This window comes from Ambystoma mexicanum, chromosome 6q (genome assembly GCF_040938575.1).
Source record: "Ambystoma mexicanum isolate Mex_15411 chromosome 6q, UKY_AmexF1_1, whole genome shotgun sequence".
In the NCBI taxonomy this organism is placed as follows: domain Eukaryota; kingdom Metazoa; phylum Chordata; class Amphibia; order Caudata; family Ambystomatidae; genus Ambystoma; species Ambystoma mexicanum.
In genome coordinates, this window is record NC_090937.1 from 673,758,896 (window position 1) to 673,779,820 (window position 20,925).

At 46.9% G+C, this 20,925-nt stretch overlaps 1 protein-coding gene across 1 annotated transcript in view; it reads left to right on the top strand.

The window, feature by feature from the left end:
• The first annotated feature begins 738 nt into the window (after positions 1-738).
• The window catches only part of NDNF (neuron derived neurotrophic factor), a 75,026-nt gene continuing 54,839 nt past the window's right edge, over positions 739-20,925 (top strand). The window contains exon 1 of the mRNA XM_069631171.1: positions 739-1,050. The gene's annotated coding sequence lies outside the window, so the exon portion shown is untranslated. The remainder of the gene's footprint in view (positions 1,051-20,925) is intronic.

Below are 20,925 nucleotides of genomic sequence, written 5' to 3' on the forward strand. Positions count from 1 at the left end.
AAGCTCTCGGAGGCGCCCCTAGGTAAAAAGCGGATCAGTCAAACCTTATGCCAGTCAGAGACTTGGCTGGGCAGCTCTCCGGGCATGGCACAACCCCAGGGCTGCCCCTTGCGCATCCATTGGGGATTGCCTGCGTGGGCCGGAGAAAACAAACCTGTATTCCTGGGGTCTGCGCTTGGGGTCTGCCACTTTTTCTATAAAATTAGATGTCAAAATCCAGCGGACGACCACCCCGCTGCAATATTCCCTCTCCACGTCAGGTGGTTTACAGATGCGAAGAAAAAGTACCCATTACACCAACTCAGCAAATATCGATTCTCTGGCAGATGCGCACACAAGAACGCGCGCAAATACGGTCATACGTGTGTTTATTTTACACGAGGAAAACCACTAACTTGTCACACACACATATCTCTCTTTAAGTTAAACACGCTACATCTGTTAATTGGTACAGCACACCCATATCGCCCATTTCCCCCGTGGTATGCCTTATTCTGCACTCTGTGTGCTTTGATGTGTCTTCCCTGCTAGGTCGCTGGCCTCGCCGCCTCTCCCTGCCTCCCCAAGTTCTGTCGCCAGTTTGCTGCTTGCTCTTATACCTCGTGGGCGGGGCCTATAGGATAGAGTATAGAGCGACTGGCGATTGGCTGCGTCTCCCTGTCCCGCGCCCCCTGATTGGTGAGCTGTGTGCCAGTGCCTGTGGGTGCCGGGCAAGGGGCGGCTCTGCGCTGCTCCCATATTGACATCCCGCGCCTGGTGCTGTCCTGCCACAGACTAGCAGCGGGGACCGCACACTGCACACACACAGCTCAGCCCTGCTCCTCCCGTGGGACACCGCCCGCCTTACCGACGCAAACCCTGCCTGCACACAACACAGGCGCGCCAAGAAGCCTGCCCCGAAAGAGCTTTGGCCAATAAAGCGCCTTGGCCCAGCAACCTTCCGCGGCACTGGATCAGAGCAACAGGCGGCTTACTCTTTCAGACGTCCATAGGGGGCGAACATTGACAGGATCCCACTCTGCAGGCGAGGAGAGGCGTGTACCGTGCAAGGTAAGGTGCCAGCATGCCCCTTGCTTCTGCCCTCAGTCTTTCTCTCATCACCCTGTGTCTGTGCTTCACAGACCCTGGCGGGCCCCACACGCGCCCAGGTGTGGCTCCGGACCTTCTTGGTATTGTGCCCCTTGAAGCCTTCCTTAGACTGCAGTGGGAAAACTCTTTGCGGTTGCTCTTGTAGTGTGCCCCTGTCTTTGCGGGCGGGTGCGTGCACTCACTGGGGCTCGCTGCCCGTGGGGTGGCCTCGAGCTCCCGAGATGCACCCCAGCAGGACACTGCGCCCGGAAAGGGTAGCTTCTCTGCGCACAGTGGCGGCAGCAGTACACATCCGACAATGAAGCGGCATCCCTAGGACTTGGAATGTGCAGGCGATTGGGGGGCCCCACCCTACCCCCACCCACGGCTTCACTCGAGCACCCACCGTTTTTAGTGCGCTCGCTACAATATACGCAAACATCACAGAACTTTCCACAAAGTACCTTACATGTGCATTTCTATCAGTACTGGGCACAGGCATCATGCTGCCTTGCTCTCGCTCTAAGTGTTTCTTCCACCGTCATCCTCGCCATCTCTCGCCCACTCGCACGTTTCCAGGTGGTTGGCCGAGTAATGTGCGGGTCCGATGAAGGTGTGGCGCGCGTGCCCGCTTCTTCTGTCCCCTGCCTGTTTGCGTCGGGCGAGCGCAGCGTCAGGCGCGCGGGTTGGCGGTGCTGCCGCCCTAGATAGCGCCGCATTGAGACTGCGTGTGCCAGGCTCTTCAGTGCTCGAATCATGACTTCTGGTTGCAGATGTAGGTAGGCACATGCTATGCTGGCCCGTCAGGTGGCTGCAGCGTGTCGTGTCCGTGCGTGCCTCTCCCTCGCCCGGCTGGAGACTGCTGGCTGCGGTGCGGGGTGCAGTGGAGTTCTCGTGTTCTGGTGCTTGCTGTCCAACTCGTGCTTGGCTCTCGGGGTCAGTGGTGGCCCGCGCTGTGCTTGTGTTGGGTCTGGTGGATGCGGTGTCACGCCAAGGTTCTGGTTGCGATCGTGTGCCGTGCATGTTAGCGTGTGCTGTCTACAGTGTCGGGCGGATGGCCTGGTTATTATACCAGGCTGTGTGTTAGAAGGTCGGATAGATTTGCGTGCACGTGCCCGTTTGCAGTGAGTGGTGTTTCCGACTTTGGTGTTGACTGCGCGTTTCTTGTTCTTGCCTGGTGGCTGGCGACTGGCAGCCGTGAGTTGGCCTTGGAGTTTGATTGTAATGTGCTATTTTTCCCCCTTTTTTCGGATTGCTGCAGTGTTGGGGTCCATGTAGAAGGTCTTCCCACAGTTCGGTGGCTGTAGTGTTTCGCTCAGTGGTTGGGTATGCAGTGTGTGATTTTTTTCCTGGTGTCTAGAGTCTCTGGGTTGTGGTGTGCTCGTTAAGGCCTGGTGGGTAACGTTAGAGGGTGTGCTTCTTAGGGCCTGGTGTTAGGTCTGTGGCCGGGGTGTTATGGATGCGTGCGCTCTTGCAATCTGCTTGTCTGGGTCCGATGACTGGAGGGTTAACGTGTGGCTGCACGGTGATTGCAAGGCCCTGGGTGCAGGGGTTAAGGTTCGGGGGCTGCAGGTCTAGACCCAGGGTCCTGCTGAGCTGCACTCGCCAGGCTTAGGGTCCATGTTGGCTGTTGCTGGTTACAGGGTGGTGGCAGGGTGCAGCTCGGGGACCAGATGGCCAGCAGCGCTCTCTATTTTCCCGTTGGCGAGTTGGCACAGGTCTGCCCATCCTGGGAGAGGGTTCTCGTAGAATCTTCGTGCGGGGATAAAAGATCTCATTTTCTTTGAAGACACAGGATTGCAGTCCCCCAAAACCAAACCTCAAACCCCGGATCAGCGCAGTAAAATAAACAGGAAATTGCCGCCGCCGTGGTCTTTAATCCTCGGCGGGCTCCACCCGCAGCTGTCCTCAGGTTGCTCCCTGTGGCATCTGCTGTTTGTTTTCGGAAGGTAGGAAGTGTTCTTTCTCGGGAGAACACGCGGAACCGATCTGGAGGCTGCGAGGAAAAGTGTGGCTTCGTGTAATGGAATGGGTTATTTATAACGCGCTTCAGCGCGGGCCCGGGGATCGAACCCGTTTTGCTCGGCGTCCCCTTGCTTGCAAGCCGAGCGCGTATCCTTCCCGTGCATGTTGCCAATGGACGCCTCGCTATCAAGTCGGTAGATGTGTTAAGGTCGTTAGCCAACGCTAGTCAGGCATGTAGATGTTGTTTGCTTTTCTGAAGTGTCACGTGTCGTCGGTCTGCCAGGGAGCGCTTAAGCGCCGCGCAGAGGCACAGCTCCTCGCTAACCCCCAGAGACCCGGGGGATCAGAAGCTTCACGAGCCGAGCACATCATGCACACGTTAAATATCATTTACGTTAGACGAGTTAGCGCGTTGTGCTTTCTTTTAGAACTGGGTTCCAATTGGTGAAGCAAGTCTGCCTGTGTAAAGCGAACACACAGGCAGGACGGCGCTGCGAAGGCGGGGGTGGGGTGCAGAGCCGTGGAGCACCCCTCGCGCTCTTGTAGCTGCCATATATGCTGGTAATTCTTTGGCTCCTCGCGGGGCTGTTTCCATTCCCATCATGCTTCACCCGTGGAGGTTTTGCCCTCGTTCTGCATCCCCCCACACGCCCCCCGTCCCCGCCCTCCCACCCCACACACACACATACTGTTGTTCATGTTATGAGTGCCCCTGAAAAGCACACGGGGAAATAGATACTAGTCCAGCCTGGCAGCAGACGCCCGGGCCATGATGACCCCGAGTCACCGGGGCAAAGTGTATGGCAGAGGACCTGGGCGCCTTAGAAGGAATATCGGGGACATCACGGCTGACAGGGGCTCGGCGTGCGTCGGTGGCCTCCTGCGCGACTTGTCGCTGTTCCAGGCAGGGGCCACGGGCGGGCGCCGCGCTCTGCCCTTCTCGCAGGGTGCGGTGCCTAAAGCGGCCACAGCGAGGCACTCGAGGGACGCGCCTGGGGGAGGCTCCAGTTAGCCTTGAATGTTGCCTCTGCAGAGCGGTAACACTGAAACCCGGTGCATGTGTCCGGGGAGGGTCGAACATTGCTTAAATAATGTAGTGGAAAAAGAAACTCTCTGGTCCTCCTGTCAGTAATTATGTATTCACTGTACCAGTTACACCTCATTCACGGAAGTTCTCCTAATTGACAGATGATCAAAACGGATTTTGCGTTCGGGGTTCACAGGCCCCACACCACGTTTTCGTAACATGTATCTCAACATTTTCCACATCAACTTTTGAGATTGTTGGAACTTATCTCTGTACTTTACGTGGGACGGGTGCACACAGCACAATCTCCTAGAGGCAGGGTCGGACTGGGACTTACAGTTGTCTCGGGCACCATTGAAAAAGTGGCCCACAGTTGCAAATGGCAATTCATTCCCTTTTGTGACACTGAATAGTACCCAAGGGGGGGTGTTTTGATAAAATGTGATGCAAATTGTGTATTTTATAGAATATTTATTCAGCAACACTGGGAAAAACTACTAGCCACATAGTGAAGCAACTCATCCAACTGGGCCACATTGGCCAAAAAAGTGGCCCACTTTGACCAAAACAACGGACCCACATCAGTATTTTGTGTTTTTGGTTCGGCCACGGGCCTATTGCCCTATAGGGTAGTGCGCGCCTGCCGGCATAGGGGATCGTAGCAAGAAAACTGGACCCCACTTGTGTGTCTACATTTCGGGTGTGCACAGTAGATGTAGAAAACACGGCACCACATAACTAAACAGAATATACACGCGCAAGCACAGACAACGACACAGGGAGCCTGACCTACAGTAGGGCTTCACAATCATGCGATCCCATTGGAAAATGCTTTGTAAATCAGGCCCCAAGGACACAAAGATGTGTGCTTATGACACATGCACAACACACGAGGAACATAAGAAACGGTGTATAAAGGAAAGCTGAAAAACAGATGTGTCATCAAATTATTGTCATGCACAATTTGGCGATGCACAGAACACACACACACACATCCATACACACAAAACACAATTCAACAATATGAAAATGATACGTTTAAGGAAATGACCAAGGCTATGCTGTGGCATCTCAGTAATCCGGCACGCGCAACGCTTGGAAAACACACATACAAATGCGCACGCGTACAGAAACAGTACACATACGAAACACGCCTGGGCATATACATGTACCAACCGATCTTCATTAGACAGAAGCACTATACAGTTGTGGCATGCCCAGAACATGTGGAAAGCACATAAGCGCTCTGGAGAACACAAGTATTGCCAATACAATTCTGCAAACACATATGCTTGAATATGTAATACGTGTGTGTGTGTGAGAGAGAGAGAAGTACAGTTCTCCTTTGTGCAACTGACATTGTGCGCATCTGAGAAAGTCAAGGTCACAGCATAAAAGTGTAGCTGGGCAGGCTCCAGTCATGTGTTGAGTAGTCGGCTGCATGTCAGGGATTTCAGGGGGGGGGAGGGCAGTGCGTCTGTTAAACGTTAGTGCTGCACTGTCCGCGCCATGGTGGAAGGGTTTGTTTCGATTGCGTTCCTGTGGAGAGAGCTTCAAACTCAAAAGGAGAAGAATTATTAACCGCTGGTTCATGCTACTTTAAAACAGCAGCATGGAATTCAGATATAGGACACCACTTTGCAACAGCGTGCACAACATTGGAAGGTCAACATAGCATGCTACTAGAAAGAAACTGCCCTCTTCTCCCCCTCTCCTCCGACAGCAGATGCCCCATCAGCGCCGTGGAGGCTCTTTTTGTTTGCATTAAGGAGCTGGAAGGCATGGTAACATTACACACGGTGAACACAAGTTCATCATAAGTTTGAACAGGGCCACCGAAATAGTACGTTGATTTGCAAATATTGGGCCTGCATAGTATTTAAACGAGAAAAGAAAACATACTCATATTTTGAAAGGGCCGGACGTTGTATTCCATACATTTTGTTTCGGAGGTGAGGGGTCTGGGAGAGTGGTAGAAGTGCACCAAAAAAAGTAGTTGCACTGTGTCCCCGGCGGGGCACAGAATAGGAAGAAGTACCGGAGCAACGTGCAACACATTTGTCAAGGGTGGCCGCCATGCTGGTTGACAGCGAATTGAGTTGAAACAGGTTTCTGTTTAGCTGTAACCGCTATCCGGTGGTAAAGTGGAAAAGAGTGCTTTAACTTCACAAGGAACAGTTCCAGGATGGTGAAAGTGGTTGCAAAAAGGCGTGGAGCTATTAACAGTAAACGATTTCAAAGAAGTGGAACGCTGTCCCCGACCGTTCCCGCTCACTTCGAACGCTGGACTTGGAAGGAATTGTGTTTGTTTATCATCTGAACAGGTAAAAATAAAGAAACATAGTATTTGTAAAGGGCACCCTAACAGCCACCTTCACCCAATATTTTAAAGAGATTGTGACATAGGGAGGCAATGGTGTGCCAAATCGCGTTTTCAGTAAATATTTCCTGCTTTTCTGCCATGTGTGGTGCTTGAATCACTACAGTGTCCAAACTCGAATGTTCACTGCTGGTTTCAGCGCACATGGGGTATCATTACACCCCTGCAAAGTCAACTTGCCATGCAGCATTGCCCCCCACCCTACAGCATGGGGCTATATGTCGCATGTCAGGCCACGCAGCCGTCTTGAAACTGCGTGGCTGCCCCCCCCCAACCCCTTCCAGGGGGGCATGGCCAGGGAGCACACAAGCCTCTTAAAAAAGGGAGTACAGTGACTGCTTTCAATAGAAAATGTAAGTAGATATGGCACCTATGGGAGGCCCGGCAATACCGTTTTTACTCAAGGAGCGGCTCAGCATGAAAAAAGATTCAATACCACTCAATACCACTCAATACCACTGCATTAAAAAAAAAATATGCTGTTACATATGAAAAGTTAGTCTATGAACATGCCGAAGTTAAGGATCCACCTCTTGTTGAACACTAAACATAATATAACATAAAATTAACATTAACACCAACATTGTTGTAACCTTAACTCACACGCTGGTTTTGTATTGTTGCGAATTTCTTAATATTATTTGATGCTAAGTTTGTATGTGCATCTATGCTTGTTTGCATTTTGCCTGTAAGTGCCTTTCTTGAGTGCGGATCAATTTCATTTCAAGAATTTAGTAAGAGCGTGTTATGTAGTGAACTAGCTATTTTATCAACTGTGGTTGCATGTGTTGACGTTATTGTATATTATTCCTATCTATTGTAATGGTAATGTGAGTTTTTAGAACACATTGTGGGTTTTATGTTGGTTTTTTTTTTGTTGGTGTATGTTGTAAAGTTATGCCTGTGTGGTCATGTTATTCTGTTCCTTGTCCTTTGTGAGTTTGAGTGAACACAATGGGCTTTATTGCTGGTTTTATTTTATGACATGTTTAGTGTTTAATGGGAAGTTTAACATTAACACTGGCTTTCCCAACATTTGTAGACTTTTACTTTTTGCTGTGAGAAACCTTCCCTTTTGAAATGTTGTTTTCCCCACTGATTTCTGTGTATTTGAAATAATTTGTCTATGAGTTGTGTTAGAATATTTGTGTTTGACACGGGACATCATGGCGTTCATTTTGGCACATATTTCTAATTATGTGGAGTATTTTTACTGCTGTTGTGTCGCTCTAACCCTCCTGGTGAGGGGTGGCAGCCCTAGTTCATGCTGCCTGGGCCTGATCATCTCTTGCATTTGGCAGAATGTTTCTATTTCCCTGGAATATTTACTCGTGTCCCTCCAACTCTCCAGAACATGACTGAAGTAGCGGTTTCTTTATGGGTGTGGGGGGAGTGGGGTAGGGGGGGGGTTCATGCGATTCTGACAATTTTGTGGATTTCTCTGGTCACCCCACTGCTCCACCACACCTACTGCACATGTAAGGAAATGAGCAGGAATATACCGACTTTTGTCATATTCACTTTTGTGTGTGTGGTGTGCATTACCTCAGGCTATGGGTTAGGTTTGTGCTAACGACGTGCAAAGTGAAGAGAAGAGTTTGAGGTAGCATGGGCCAATGAGAACGTTTTACCGCTTCTGTGGAAAGGGCAATGCAACACACGGTTTGTTGCCAGCACGCATTTTCGGTATGAAAACATTGTGAAACGTTGGCATGTGTGTTTTTATTTGATCCGCTCAGTGACCTTTCCCATTTATTGAAGTTTCATGAACAACAAAAGTTACAGGGGGCAACCTTTATACATTTTCTTTTGTAAAGTGATATGTACCCTGTTGTTGTATAACATATTTAAAAAGTCCTTTTTTTGTTTTATTTAAAAGGCACCCACTACAAGTTGATTTGTGGCATGCATGGAGTTTTTCTGGCTGTCTGTGATTGGTCAATTCATGACCACATGACATCGTTTTTTCCTCTGTCCCAGTTTTGAACCTCATCAACATCAATTCAATTTGGTGAGGAAATAGGGATAGACTGTGGAGTGATATGATATGATGTTTTATTTCTATCGCGCTCATACACAAGTGTTTCAGAGCGCAATAGAGTTGGTTTTGACCTGGACATTGGAACAAGGAGGGCCCTGAAAGTGGAGACCGGCCTAGGGCAAGGGGTGAGGGCTCAGGCAGCCATAAATGGGTTCTGATTCCCATACCTTGTTGTAGGCATGTGACATGGTCAAGAATTAAATTTGGCACCCCACCCCCATCAAAGCAGGGGGGGATTGAAACGGCACAAATTTTGCGCTGGTGCTGAAGTGGGCACTTAATTAGAGCGCCACGGCTAACCAACACCGCTCTATGGAAATGGAAAGCGCCCTTCTCCCGTGCTGGAGTACCCGAGAGTGGGGTGCTTGTCTTTTTAATGGGGCGCCTTTACAACGCCAGCTCTGTGAGCCTTTACCAGACCCCCCCAAAGTGGCTTGGCAGGGGGAGAATATGGCACCCTGGGCGATTGCTGAGGTCGCCCATGTCTCAAGCCGGCTCTGCTTCCCAGCCACCTCACCTTACTTAACTGCAACCGATTTCTGGCATCTTCAAATGAATGCACACACCTTTTCAAAGACCACCCACCCGCTCACTTTTCACAGTATTGCTGGTTGTGCAACGCGACCTGCACAACAGCACTCAAGTTCCCTCCATCAAAAGTATACTTCGTGAGGTTCGCGGATCCGTCGTTACACTGACATGCACTTCATATTGTTCTATGCCGCACGTTGATCTATGCCGCGCGCCCCTATGATTATTCAGATAGAAATGCAGGGTTTGCTTGCAGTGGATCACGTCCACAGTAGCTGTAGCCGTGCAACCACAGACCATCCTGCGCTGGAACATCCCAATTGTGGCCTTTCTTGACTCCATTCCAACTTAAGTGGCTCTTTCAGGCTGTGCACGTGTACTTAAGGGCTCAGCTGAAACATGTGAGCGTGAATTTCACACGCGCTGCTTCAGGACAAAAGTGTATTTATCTTGATGTACTGTAAAAATGGAAACCACCATTCAGTTTTTTTTTTCAATTTGTTCTTATTTTCACAACAGCAAATAATAACAACATATGGTATTAATCTTTAAATCATGCTCCTAGTCAATGAAAGTCAAAACATACTAAGCAGTTCATCATAAACTACCACTAAATACCCTACACAAGAGAAAGAATAGAAGTGTAAGAAGGGGAGAGAAGAAGAAGAAAAGGAAGAAAGGAAAAAGAAAGAAACCATCAAAGCCAGAGACAAAAAAAAAATCACAAATGTTATAACCATGCAGCAGATTCAAGAATATCACAAAAACATTGTATAAAACTATAAGTAAATATACATAAGAGTAATATACAAAGCTAGGGGTACACCATTCTTGAACGAAAGTCCAAACTCAACCATAGACATCAATTCATGTCTCTACGATCTTAAAACAAATTAACCTAAAACCTTAACATTTGAGTGAAATATCCTGGACACTCGCTCAGGCCCTGCTCTTCATAAATAACTTGCTTTCCAGGCCTGCTGCATATCCCAGTGGGGGCCAGCGTAGGCCGCTATTGCATAAAGTGCATTCTTCTGTAGTAACTGTGAAGTGGGACAGTCTGTCGTGAGCTCTGACTCCGTGAAACAGCATGCGTGTCTCTAATGCGATGCGGGATATTGTGAATTCTAGCTTAACACCTCTAAACGTAGGCCAGTTTATTTCTAAAAGCCTCGAGGAAAGAACGAGCTCCACAGAACTCCAAAACGACATACATGCACGCCCGACTCTCCACGACCAGGGCGTGCACCGCATCCGGTTGACACTTCGCATGCAGCCACTTCGGAATCTCAAGACATGTCAACACCACTATTTCTATCATTCATATGTACGCGTCTGTGATGTCTCTGTCTGTGGGAAATTCGAATTTGAAGGGCCTAGTCAAAGTAGTTCATCCTTTATAATATATAAAAAGAAAAAGCACATACGCGCGCGCGCACGAGAGAGACAGCACGTTAAATCAACAGTTTAACACTGGTCTTTGCCATACAAAAGACAAGTAGAGTTTTAAGAAAGCAAACTGAGTGCTGGGTATTTTGAGGCCAATATGTGCAGGAGATCAGGATCGCTTACATGTCATTTCACTTCCAGCAAATTTGCTTCAAAGTGATCACTTCGAAATTGTACTTCTTTAAAAAAAAATAATAATAATTTGAGGAGGCCGCCCACCACCTAGCCCCCTTTCCTTAAACTACTGCCCCTAACCCAAGCCCCTCCCCACCCCCTTTTAGCCCTTATCCCACAACCCTATATATATTTCAAAATAAGTCAACGTAATTACTTCGAATTGATTTCCATCGGTTAAACTATGGGATACCATCATGATCTATGGCTGTCCCCCATTATCAGATCATAACAGCTAGAACGAAGATACAAACATAGCTGACATTCTGGTCCTGTGAATATATTGAAGGCAATAGGACCCCCATCGCGAAAAACAAATTAATCACGGCTCAAAACCTGCACAGTTACAACAGTAGCTCTGAACCGTTGTTAAGGATAGCGAGCATTTTTTGTAAATCCCCTTTAAGTATATTTGTAGTTTATTTTGCTCTATCTGTCTACTTGCCGCCTCTCTCTTAGGATGAAAAAAGATAGTAGACACTTGTGGTTCATGCAACTACTGATTTATTTTTTAGTGTGAAAAAGGGTGCAGTCTTTCCATTGCATGCCTTACATGGGGAAATGTGAGAGACTGGTGGACCTTTTTTTTCATTACCAATGATGTTGTTTTGCTGGATAATGGGTGATCTGCTGCAAATGTTTGTTTCGTGGACAGACGTCCACATCGGGTCCCACGAGGGAACCTCATAATATTGCGGAATGGGTTTAATGGGTCCGCCACCATTAGCGGCACCTGTTAACCCATTCCACAATACTTATAATGAGGCCCATTGCCTTAAGAGAAGAGCTAAGGGTTATGTGGGGCATGGACCTCTGTTTCATAGAGATGACTACACGAGGAATGAACTGCAGGAGCCCCTTTCTCATCCCTAAGCATGCTGGTTGTCATGCCGAGCGCCCTCTCAAACTTCCCCTAACTTGACTGGTGAGGCTGGATTTGTGTCCATCGGGAAATGAAAAGTTCTAATCGGGCATTCGTAAGGCGGCTGTGAAGGGTCCAGAATCCCCAGTCATTGCTCCCAAAATTCGACCCCAGTGTCCCTTGCAAGCCTAAAGCTTCTCCCACACAGCACAATCCGACAGATGCCAACATCCAATTCCCACCACATTTTCACCTGGTTTCGAGTCAACTCTATAGCTTAATTTTCAGAATGATGATGCGCTCAGCAGGGGGTTCACATGATGAGATTAGGAGCAGAACTAATTAAGGGTGTTAGGTGGATGCCTCATAGTGTACCGTGAAGATGGGTTTCCCATCCCTTGTCCTGTAGGGGGTGGCCCAGCTGCAGGAAGGTGAAGAGAAGCCTGCTGAAAATGACATAAAGGGGAGTGGGTTGGGGCCTAGGATAGGCAATCCAACAGCATGGCATTGCCAAGTCTAGAGGATCTACACCACCTTACTAGCTACTGATCCAGGCCAGAGCTTAGTGGTAAGCTTTCCAAAAGAGCTAACGAAGGAGCCATGTTACAGACTGTAACGCAGGACTCATATACTTGTAGGGCGTGCCTGTCAAGGCTTATCACATGGCTTATCACATGGCCATGGTGTGAACTTCCCCACATAGGGCTCTTGGAGCCGGGAAGAAACTGTCTCACCCATCAACAGCTATTTGCACTATAAAGAGGAGGAAGGTGTATTGTGTGGGTGGACAATGTGTATGCATACATGGACAATTTGACACACTTTTATATGATTTCTAAGATGAATTTCAAAACTGTGTTTGCATAGTTTTGAAGCTGTTTCCCAAAAACAAATAAATGACATATCCGTGTCCACATGGGCTCCTTTTGATTGCCTGGTCATTTCTGACTGCGTGTGACACGCGGTCCAGGCCCTTCATGTTCTCCAGCTTTATCCTTGCTTGCCCGCTGATGACTCTTTCCCTTCTGCTTATTGCATGCTTTCACTTGCTACGCAGGCCCGTCTTTATACCTGCCTTTCCGGTGCTGTTTCGCCCTTTGGTCTGTACAGGTCCTGCCTTCTTGTGTCACATGGGCCCTCATGGCCCATTATTATTGTTTGTATTATTATTGTGGTATTTATTGAGTGCATATTGAACTTTGTGAATCAACGGCGCGCTATACAGAGGTATGCCACAATGCAGATACACAACAGAGCGCTATACAGAGGTATGCCACAATGCAGATACACAACGGAGCACTATACAGAGGTATGCCACAATGCAGATACACAACGGATCTCTTTACAGAGGTATGCCACAATACAGATACACAACGGAGCGCTATACAGAGGTATGCCACAATGCAGATACACAACAGAGCGCTATACAGGGGTATGCCACAATGCAGATACATAACGGAGCACTATACAGGGGTATGCCACAATACAGATACACAACGGAGCGCTATACAGAGGTATGCCACAATGCAGATACACAACGGAGCACTATACAGAGGTATGCCACAATGCAGATACACAACGGATCTCTTTACAGAGGTATGCCACAATACAGATACACAACGGAGCGCTATACAGAGGTATGCCACAATGCAGATACACAACAGAGCGCTATACAGGGGTATGCCACAATGCAGATACATAACGGAGCACTATACAGGGGTATGCCACAATACAGATACACAACGGAGCGCTTATAGTTGTATCTTGCCTGCATTGGGTAATCAGCTGTTGGTCTGTGTCTGATTCCAGTCCTTGTTGTGGTGCTAAGCAGGGGTGTTGCTAAGTCTGCAATACGTCCAGGGCTACACTGATGTTGAGACTGTCGGGTCGCAGGGCTAGCTAGCCTTTGGGATCTAGCTCCTGGGGTTCTATCAGGGGCTACAACCAAAAGACCCGGGGTTATAGCCCCCTCAGCCCCACTTAGCAACGTTTCTGGTGCTAAGTTCACAGAATTCAGACTGTCCCAGATACGGTCCCTTATTCTGATGGTAGGTAAAGTGCACTCCGACTTTCACAGATTCCAACCCTGGTGATGGTATTAGTTAACCCAATTTGAGTGGTCCTTGAGTTCAACCCTGGGAGTGCCAGGTAAAGAGCATTTGGACTGTCCCATACACAAGCTCTCATTCGACTTCTGAGGGTAATAAGTGAACTGATTTGGACTGTCCAGGGTACTATCTCTGTGGTGATGGTATTCCTCAAATAGCACGTTGGTCTGTCCTGCATGCACGCCCTAGGGGTGGCGGGGAAACAGCTATCACACTGTCTCTGATACCAATCATTGTGGGGCAAGGGAAACATCATTAGAGCTGTCGCAGATAACTTCCCTGGTGGAGTTGCTAGGTAAACAGCATTCAGATGGCCCCCGATACCTTCCATGGTGGTACTAAGTTACAAGCAGTGACTGATACCAGGCCTGGGAGTGCTAGGTAAACAGCTTTCGAAATGGCCATGATTTGCACATGATATAAACACCACCTGCAACGTGCAACATAGTAGTGTGGCCCTCTGTGATATGGAAGCATGGGGAAACAGTGGGGCAGTTTTATCGCACATGCGTTCTTGCTGTTATGCAAGTTCCCTTTTATATGTTGTTAACAGTTGTGTATGCATGCTACTATCATAGAATACCCCAGGGCATTTCTGCCATTCTTAAATGGGTGGAACCTCTATGTTGGCCGACAGATCCTGATGAAGTCCCGGGAGGATAGCTCAGGGGCAACATGCTCGCCTTGGAAGCAAGATGATACGGAGCAACATAGGTTTGATCGCCGGGTCCGCGCTTAGAAAACTCTGGGTAGTAAGCGTGTTATAAAAAACCTATCATAAGTACCAATTCTGCCCTAGATTTGTGTATGCATTTATGAGTTTGGCATTGCACAAATGATTTTATTCTGTACAGTAAAAGGACAGGACAGGCCAGGCTCTGATTTATTTCCCTAATTATATATTACCTGGAAATTATACTAAAATGTTGTTTTTTATATTGTTTTCCTTTCATTGGTTTCTTTTTCAACCTCCGCAAAGGCTATTGTAACGAAAAAACCCATTCAAGACGCTGCCTGTCCATCCAAAGCAAATCCTACCTTGACGTTTTAGGAAGCTAAGTCATAAACACCCATGGATTATCCTGTTTTGACATGTCAAATCCATGTTTTTCCTCCCAAACATCACAGGAGAACAATGATGCACTTCAAGTCGATTTCTTGAACTGTCCTCACTGTAAACACAGAAATGAAGGCGAGCCTGTGAGCGTGCGCCGCTCGCCGGGCAACAGCCTAACCACACACATCCATTGCACGCCGAACGCAAAAGACAGGAAGTCTGCGCACGAAAATAGAACTCTTTCCACAGAACTGAAAACGAACATTTGCTTAAGATATTTACACTTGCTCAGGCTCGCAAATCAATCCGCAGCATCACGGAGGGAGTGTGGGATCACAAATTGGACACAGTGTACACACTTCGGCCACAGACCAGGGATGTGGGTGAAGCTAGTTAAGGTCTGTCTTTCCAAAGAGGAAGACCACATCAGCAGAGGGCAAAACGAGTAGCCTTATTCAGTGGTGCTCTTTGCACCGTCCAAAATAAACCCAAAGAAATTGCTTAAACCAAAGATATGACACGTGCAGTGTTGATGGGGGATATATATATTTTTTATGTGGTGTCATATTCTTAGGCGGCATACGCGAAAGATTCATTGTGTTGCTAAAAACTGCATATGTAGAATGCAGAAAGAAAGGAAAGTGACAAACCCTTCCCTATTCATGTTATGCTATTAATTTAAAATGTTTTGATGTTATGTCCAATACATATTTGAAAAAAAAAATGAATTTCAGACTTTGTTTACATATACCCTATTACAAAGGCACTGGGCCTCATTAGAAGTGTTGTGGTATTTTGGTGGTAAGTCCACCAAAATACAACCAAACAGATTCATTGGTACCACCACTTGGTCTTACGAAATGACCGCCGGAGAACAAGTAGTGGTAGGTGGTGTTAGCCCCCATTTATTAGAGACCTTAGGACTCCATGGGGATTTTGCTTGATTTACCGCTGATGATAATGGCCAGACAGAAACACAAATAAAAATGAGACCAGTGAGTAAAAAGTAATACAAAGGATACAAAGTAACGCTTATATGGATGAGCTTAACAACAGAGCACGATAGCACAACTGCATTCTTTCAAGAGAAACTGATTTCCAGGGTCTCTTTTGGTTCCCGGTCCACCCTTGCTCATAAAGCAACAACACAACAACGTAAGGAGTCACATGAGTGAGATCAGCCTACGTTAAAGGCGCCCACGTTGCTCTGGCCTATTACATTGGGCTTGGGGAAACTACCACCCGATAAAGCCCTCAGAACACTGTCTTATTTGTTAGTAGAACACTTTCCCCTCTTTGTCACTCCGTGTAACCTTTTTTCAGGGCAGTTTCTAGTCAAGATAGCACCACAGGCCAAACTCTAGAATGCACCCAGGCCACACAACCTGCACTAGAAATCATCCCCCAAATTACACCTTCATTGCCTTTCATACACAAGTCGGCTTTATTAACGTGTAATTCAAGCACATACAAGTAGTATGTAGACAGCTTCAACTTTCTTTATCTCATGTAACAAGTCCACTATCCTAAATTTTGCAGATGCAAATGTGTTTTCTGCTGCTGCATTAACACATAGTTTTTGATCTAATTTAAAAGTATAAATTGAGCCGATAGCTCCAATGTTAATTTAGAGAAACTACTCTCAACTAGAAGTATCAGCAACTGTAACTAAGACCCACAAGAGTCCCCATGTATTTGGAATTAACACATGTTTCTTTTTTGGGTGTTGTAACAAAAAAAAAGCAAAACATTGTTGCTGTTCACTAGCCTTGTTTGTTAGCTTTGCCTCTGCTACACTAGTCTTGTAAACCAGGAGTATGTTTTAAAAAAAATAAAAATAAATAATAGCACTTACTCTGAACTGAAGCACATTTATGGACTCCCAGGTAAGGCAAAGTGAGATAAAAGGATTGGCCAGGAACAAGCATGTTGGCTAATTGGTGAAGAAACCATGTTATCCCATCTGCTACCGATGCACTTGACAACATATCTAAGCAGCTCTAGTTGGTGCTGATATATGCTAATATTCGGTTTTCCAGGGATAAAATAACATAATATTTCGCATTTGAGAGATGCGTTTTAAAAAGTACATACATCACATAATAAGGACAGCTGACAAAACATGCATCATCATAGAAACATGCTGAGAAAAATGAGAATGATTGTAGACTTAAAAAGATAAAAGTCAGCAGGCGGGCCATACACATATGAATTGAGGCCTGGTAAGGTTGGAGCTTGGAGCTAGTGTAGGTAGGGGGGTGTCCTCTCTGATATCTGGAGCCAGTTCAAGGTGCACCTTATATCAGCCATCACGGTGCCGAGATACACTGTGTTCCTTTCAGTGCCTGGAGAGGGAGCTATCACTCCAGCCAGGTGTCAGGGGCAGCCTGATGTTTTGCTGCGCGTGTCCAGGTGGACCAATGTAATGCAGGGCACTGTGTTTGGAAATGGACCAACCACGCCCTGCACCTATGCTGACAGCATAGCAAATCCTCTGACTGAAGAGAACTTGCTACTGCGGCATTAAGCCAGTGGTGGCATTATCAGTCTAAAATGGTGCCCACGCTTGTCCTCATTTTGTGAAAGCACTCACATCCCTGTTTATGACATTGACTTGACCCCCCTCCCACCCAAAGCCAATGAGTCGGCAAATCCCATTATTCCACCCATATGCTTAAATATGACCAGTGGTTTGGTCTTAGCGATTGGTATTGTTATTCCGTTAGAACCAAAACTTTGTGCTGGATTCCCTGTCCCGCCCTCTCACTGTCCCGCTCTCTCACCATCACTTGGCATGATCTTCACCAAGGGAATGGAAAAGGCACAGAAGCGGCTTCCCCATTAGACTTAAAAAAAGAAATCCAAAGCACACTCAAGCTAGTAATGCACGCACACCATTGTGCACTTTTCTCACCTAACATAATTATTTATACCCAGTGGTCGAAGTGAGCGGGAATGGTCGGGGGCGTCATTCCACTACTTTTATTTTTTACTGTTAACAGTTCCACTGCTTTTTGCAACAGTTTCTCCATTCCGGAACTTCTCTATGTGAAGTTAAAGTCTACTTCGACATTGTCCCATCCGATAGTAGTTACAGCTGGACAGGAATCGGATTCAAGTTAATAGGTTGTCAACCAGCATGGCTGCAACCTGTGAAACATATTTTGCGCATTTCTCCCTTCCTGCCTACTCTGTTCCCCTGCAGGGGCACAGTTGCATTACTTTTTTTTAGTACACTTCTACCACTGTATTCCAACACACTCTTATTTCTCAAATGAAATGCAGGAACAGATCTCTTAAGTCCTGTACTGCAAGCCCATCATTATTGCATGCCAATTTGCTTTCCTTTGTATTGTAGTTTTCCACATAACATCAAGTTAGTAGTCACAAGAATACAATATGGGATGAGCATGAAAGGCAAGATGGCCGATCATGTTTTACCTCACATCATAGGGTCTGCTAAGGGGGGCTTAGAGGGCTATAGCCCCAGATCTTTTGGTTGTAGCCCCTGTTAGAATCTCAGGGTGCACAACCAAAAGGATAGCTAGCCCCGAGTCCTGACAATCCTGACATTAGTGTAGTCCTAGATCATTTCCAGACCTAGCAACACCTCTGCCTCACATAAGATAACCACAGAAGACTTTTAGTTATTTTTTCATACTGGCATACACCTTATTATGCAGGACGTGCATACCATTATCAATCTTTTATCAACGGTAACCAGGTTTTCCTGTCAACCAAGGAGATTGACCACAGACTACTCTGCACTGTTAGCAGTGGTTGTAGTGAGCGGGAACGGCCAGGAGAGGTGTTCCACTACTTTACTGTTAACAGTCTCCGTACTTTTTGGAACCATTTTCACCATTCCGGAACTGTTCTTTGTGAAGTGAAAGCACACTTCCCCACTTTATTACCGACGGCAGTTACATCTAAACTGAAATCTGTTTCAACTCAATTGGCTGTCAGTCAGCATGGCGGCAACCCTTGAAAAAAGTCTTGCACAGCGGTCCCCTCCTGCCTACTATGTCACCCACCTGGGTCACAGTCCGACTACCTTTTTTGGTGTACTTCTAACACTGACTGATAGTTTTAAACACGAGGTTTAGGTCTTGAAATGATTTACTTTGGATGAGTGGCAGGTTGAGGGGCTTTGAAATGCAGCGACCCATCTAAGTGAGTTTCCACTTAACAGAGAAATGGGCGTTTCCTCTTTGTTTCACACACATGTCTGAAGTAAAGAGATTTGTGGAACATTGCCTGCATCATGTGAAGCCCTTTTGTGGCATTGCCTTCACTTCCCTTTACAGGCTTTGAACACCATCTCCCTCCCTGTTTTAGAAAACAAACAAAACGTGAATTAGAAAATCCCAGAGGTGGACAGCCATGGTCTATACTTTACAAAGTAAACCTTTTCTGTATTTTTAGGGATGATGGTGCGTACCACACTGAAGTAAGCGCCACCAGAGTGCTCCAAGATGGCTGTCCAACAGTATTAATTATTGGTGGGGCTTGAGGCCCAGGGGCCATTACACCCCAGAGCGGAGGCTCCTATCATGGAGAGGTTGCTCAGCGGCCAGCATTGGCATCAGCAACAGTGGGCAATTATTTTCAGACAGGTGGCTAGGGCGGCATTCGGGACTGTGGCAAATCATCAACGCGGTTGTTTCCAGAGCCTGGTTTCACCAGGTTGCATCATCAGAATGTTGGTCTCCCGCAAGAATCCGTTTAGCTGGATATTGAGGTGGGAATGTGGTTTGGTGATTGTAAGGGGCAAAGGTATGGGAGACATGCTTGTCGTCAGACTCCGCCCCACTCGTGCCTTTGTGACTCTGCTTCTATTTTCTGCATACCTAGGAAAGACCTTTGGGTAGGGTTGACCTTCTGGATGGTGAAAGAGGACTTTCATGAATGGTAGCTTTGTTCCGGCTGCCTGCCTTACCCTGACTGACTTTCACATTGCGACCAGCCCCCTGAACCCTGAATCCCACCTTGGAGACACCTGCCCAGATACTTTGCTATGAGGGGCTGGTAATGAGTTGGGGGCCTTTAGGTTTACATTTCAACGCCTAACTCTCAACCTACACTGGACCATCTGCAGTGCCTGACTGCTATTGGGTAATGGTCACAGTCGCTCTGCAGTTCTCCACCATGTCCTCTCCCCTGTCCTTCTCTGGCGAGTGTTCTTCTGTGGGTCTCTGCGGTATTGAAAGTATGGCATGAGGTTCTGGTGGTTGCTTCCGGGTCTCTCCACTGTCACTCTCTTCCACTCGACCAGATCTACCTGATTTAGATTTTGCTTGGCTCTTCTGTTCTATTATCAGTGTTTTCTAAAGTGCCCTTGCACCTTCTCTTCAGCTTCCTTGCAGCACTGTGATGTCTCTTGATGGGTGAATCAAACCAATTCAATGATTGGAGGCAGACTTTGTTTTGATTATAAAACACTTGATATAGTAAACATGTCTTGATAAATATAGTGTTTTGCAAGCCTGGCCCCCTCTGCTCATCAAGGTATCAAATACTGTTGGCAAGACAGGTTTCAGTATTCCTATTTTATGTCTCGGAAAACGTATCTAGCTAACAAAGGACTAGACAAAATACGTATAATGCATCCAGTTAACCTTTAGTGCATGGATTGGCAATTCTATCATTATTGACTGTGATATCGGTGCCAATGCGCGCTATTTCCTTTTCTTTGCCATACTTCAACAAATCAAATTACTGCAGGAAGTTTAATAATGTCCTTGTTTTACAAAACCACAATGTCTACTGTCAGCCCAGAGACTCCCATGTTTACGTTTTCTGATTGGAAAGGGCATGTTAGGAGATAGACAGTTATGCCCCCTTTTTTAATTTCCAGGTTATCTTTCTATGTGCACATGGAAATTAGAAAAATTGTCATGATACACTCCTGAATATAAGGTCCCAGATCAAACATTAAACATACAGTAGGCTACACATGAATAGCCCAGGGAATGGATTGCTGAGAAGAGCAGAAGTACAGTCTGGAATGGCCCTAGACATTATTGTTTGTGTCCCCAGGCAATTGTAGCGCTCGTGGCTGCTGAAGAGTAGGGTATTTACCTCGAGTGTATTTCCATTTGTGAGTAGAACACACGCGCCATCATGAAACAGAACAAAGTGGAAGTCGGAAGAAGTGGCCTCCTGGCTGTGGCTGGCTCATGGTGTAGCGCGTCTGTGGTAGAAATAATCCTGTGCAATGGGACACCTTTAACCTCTTAAGAAACATATGAAGATTGCTGATT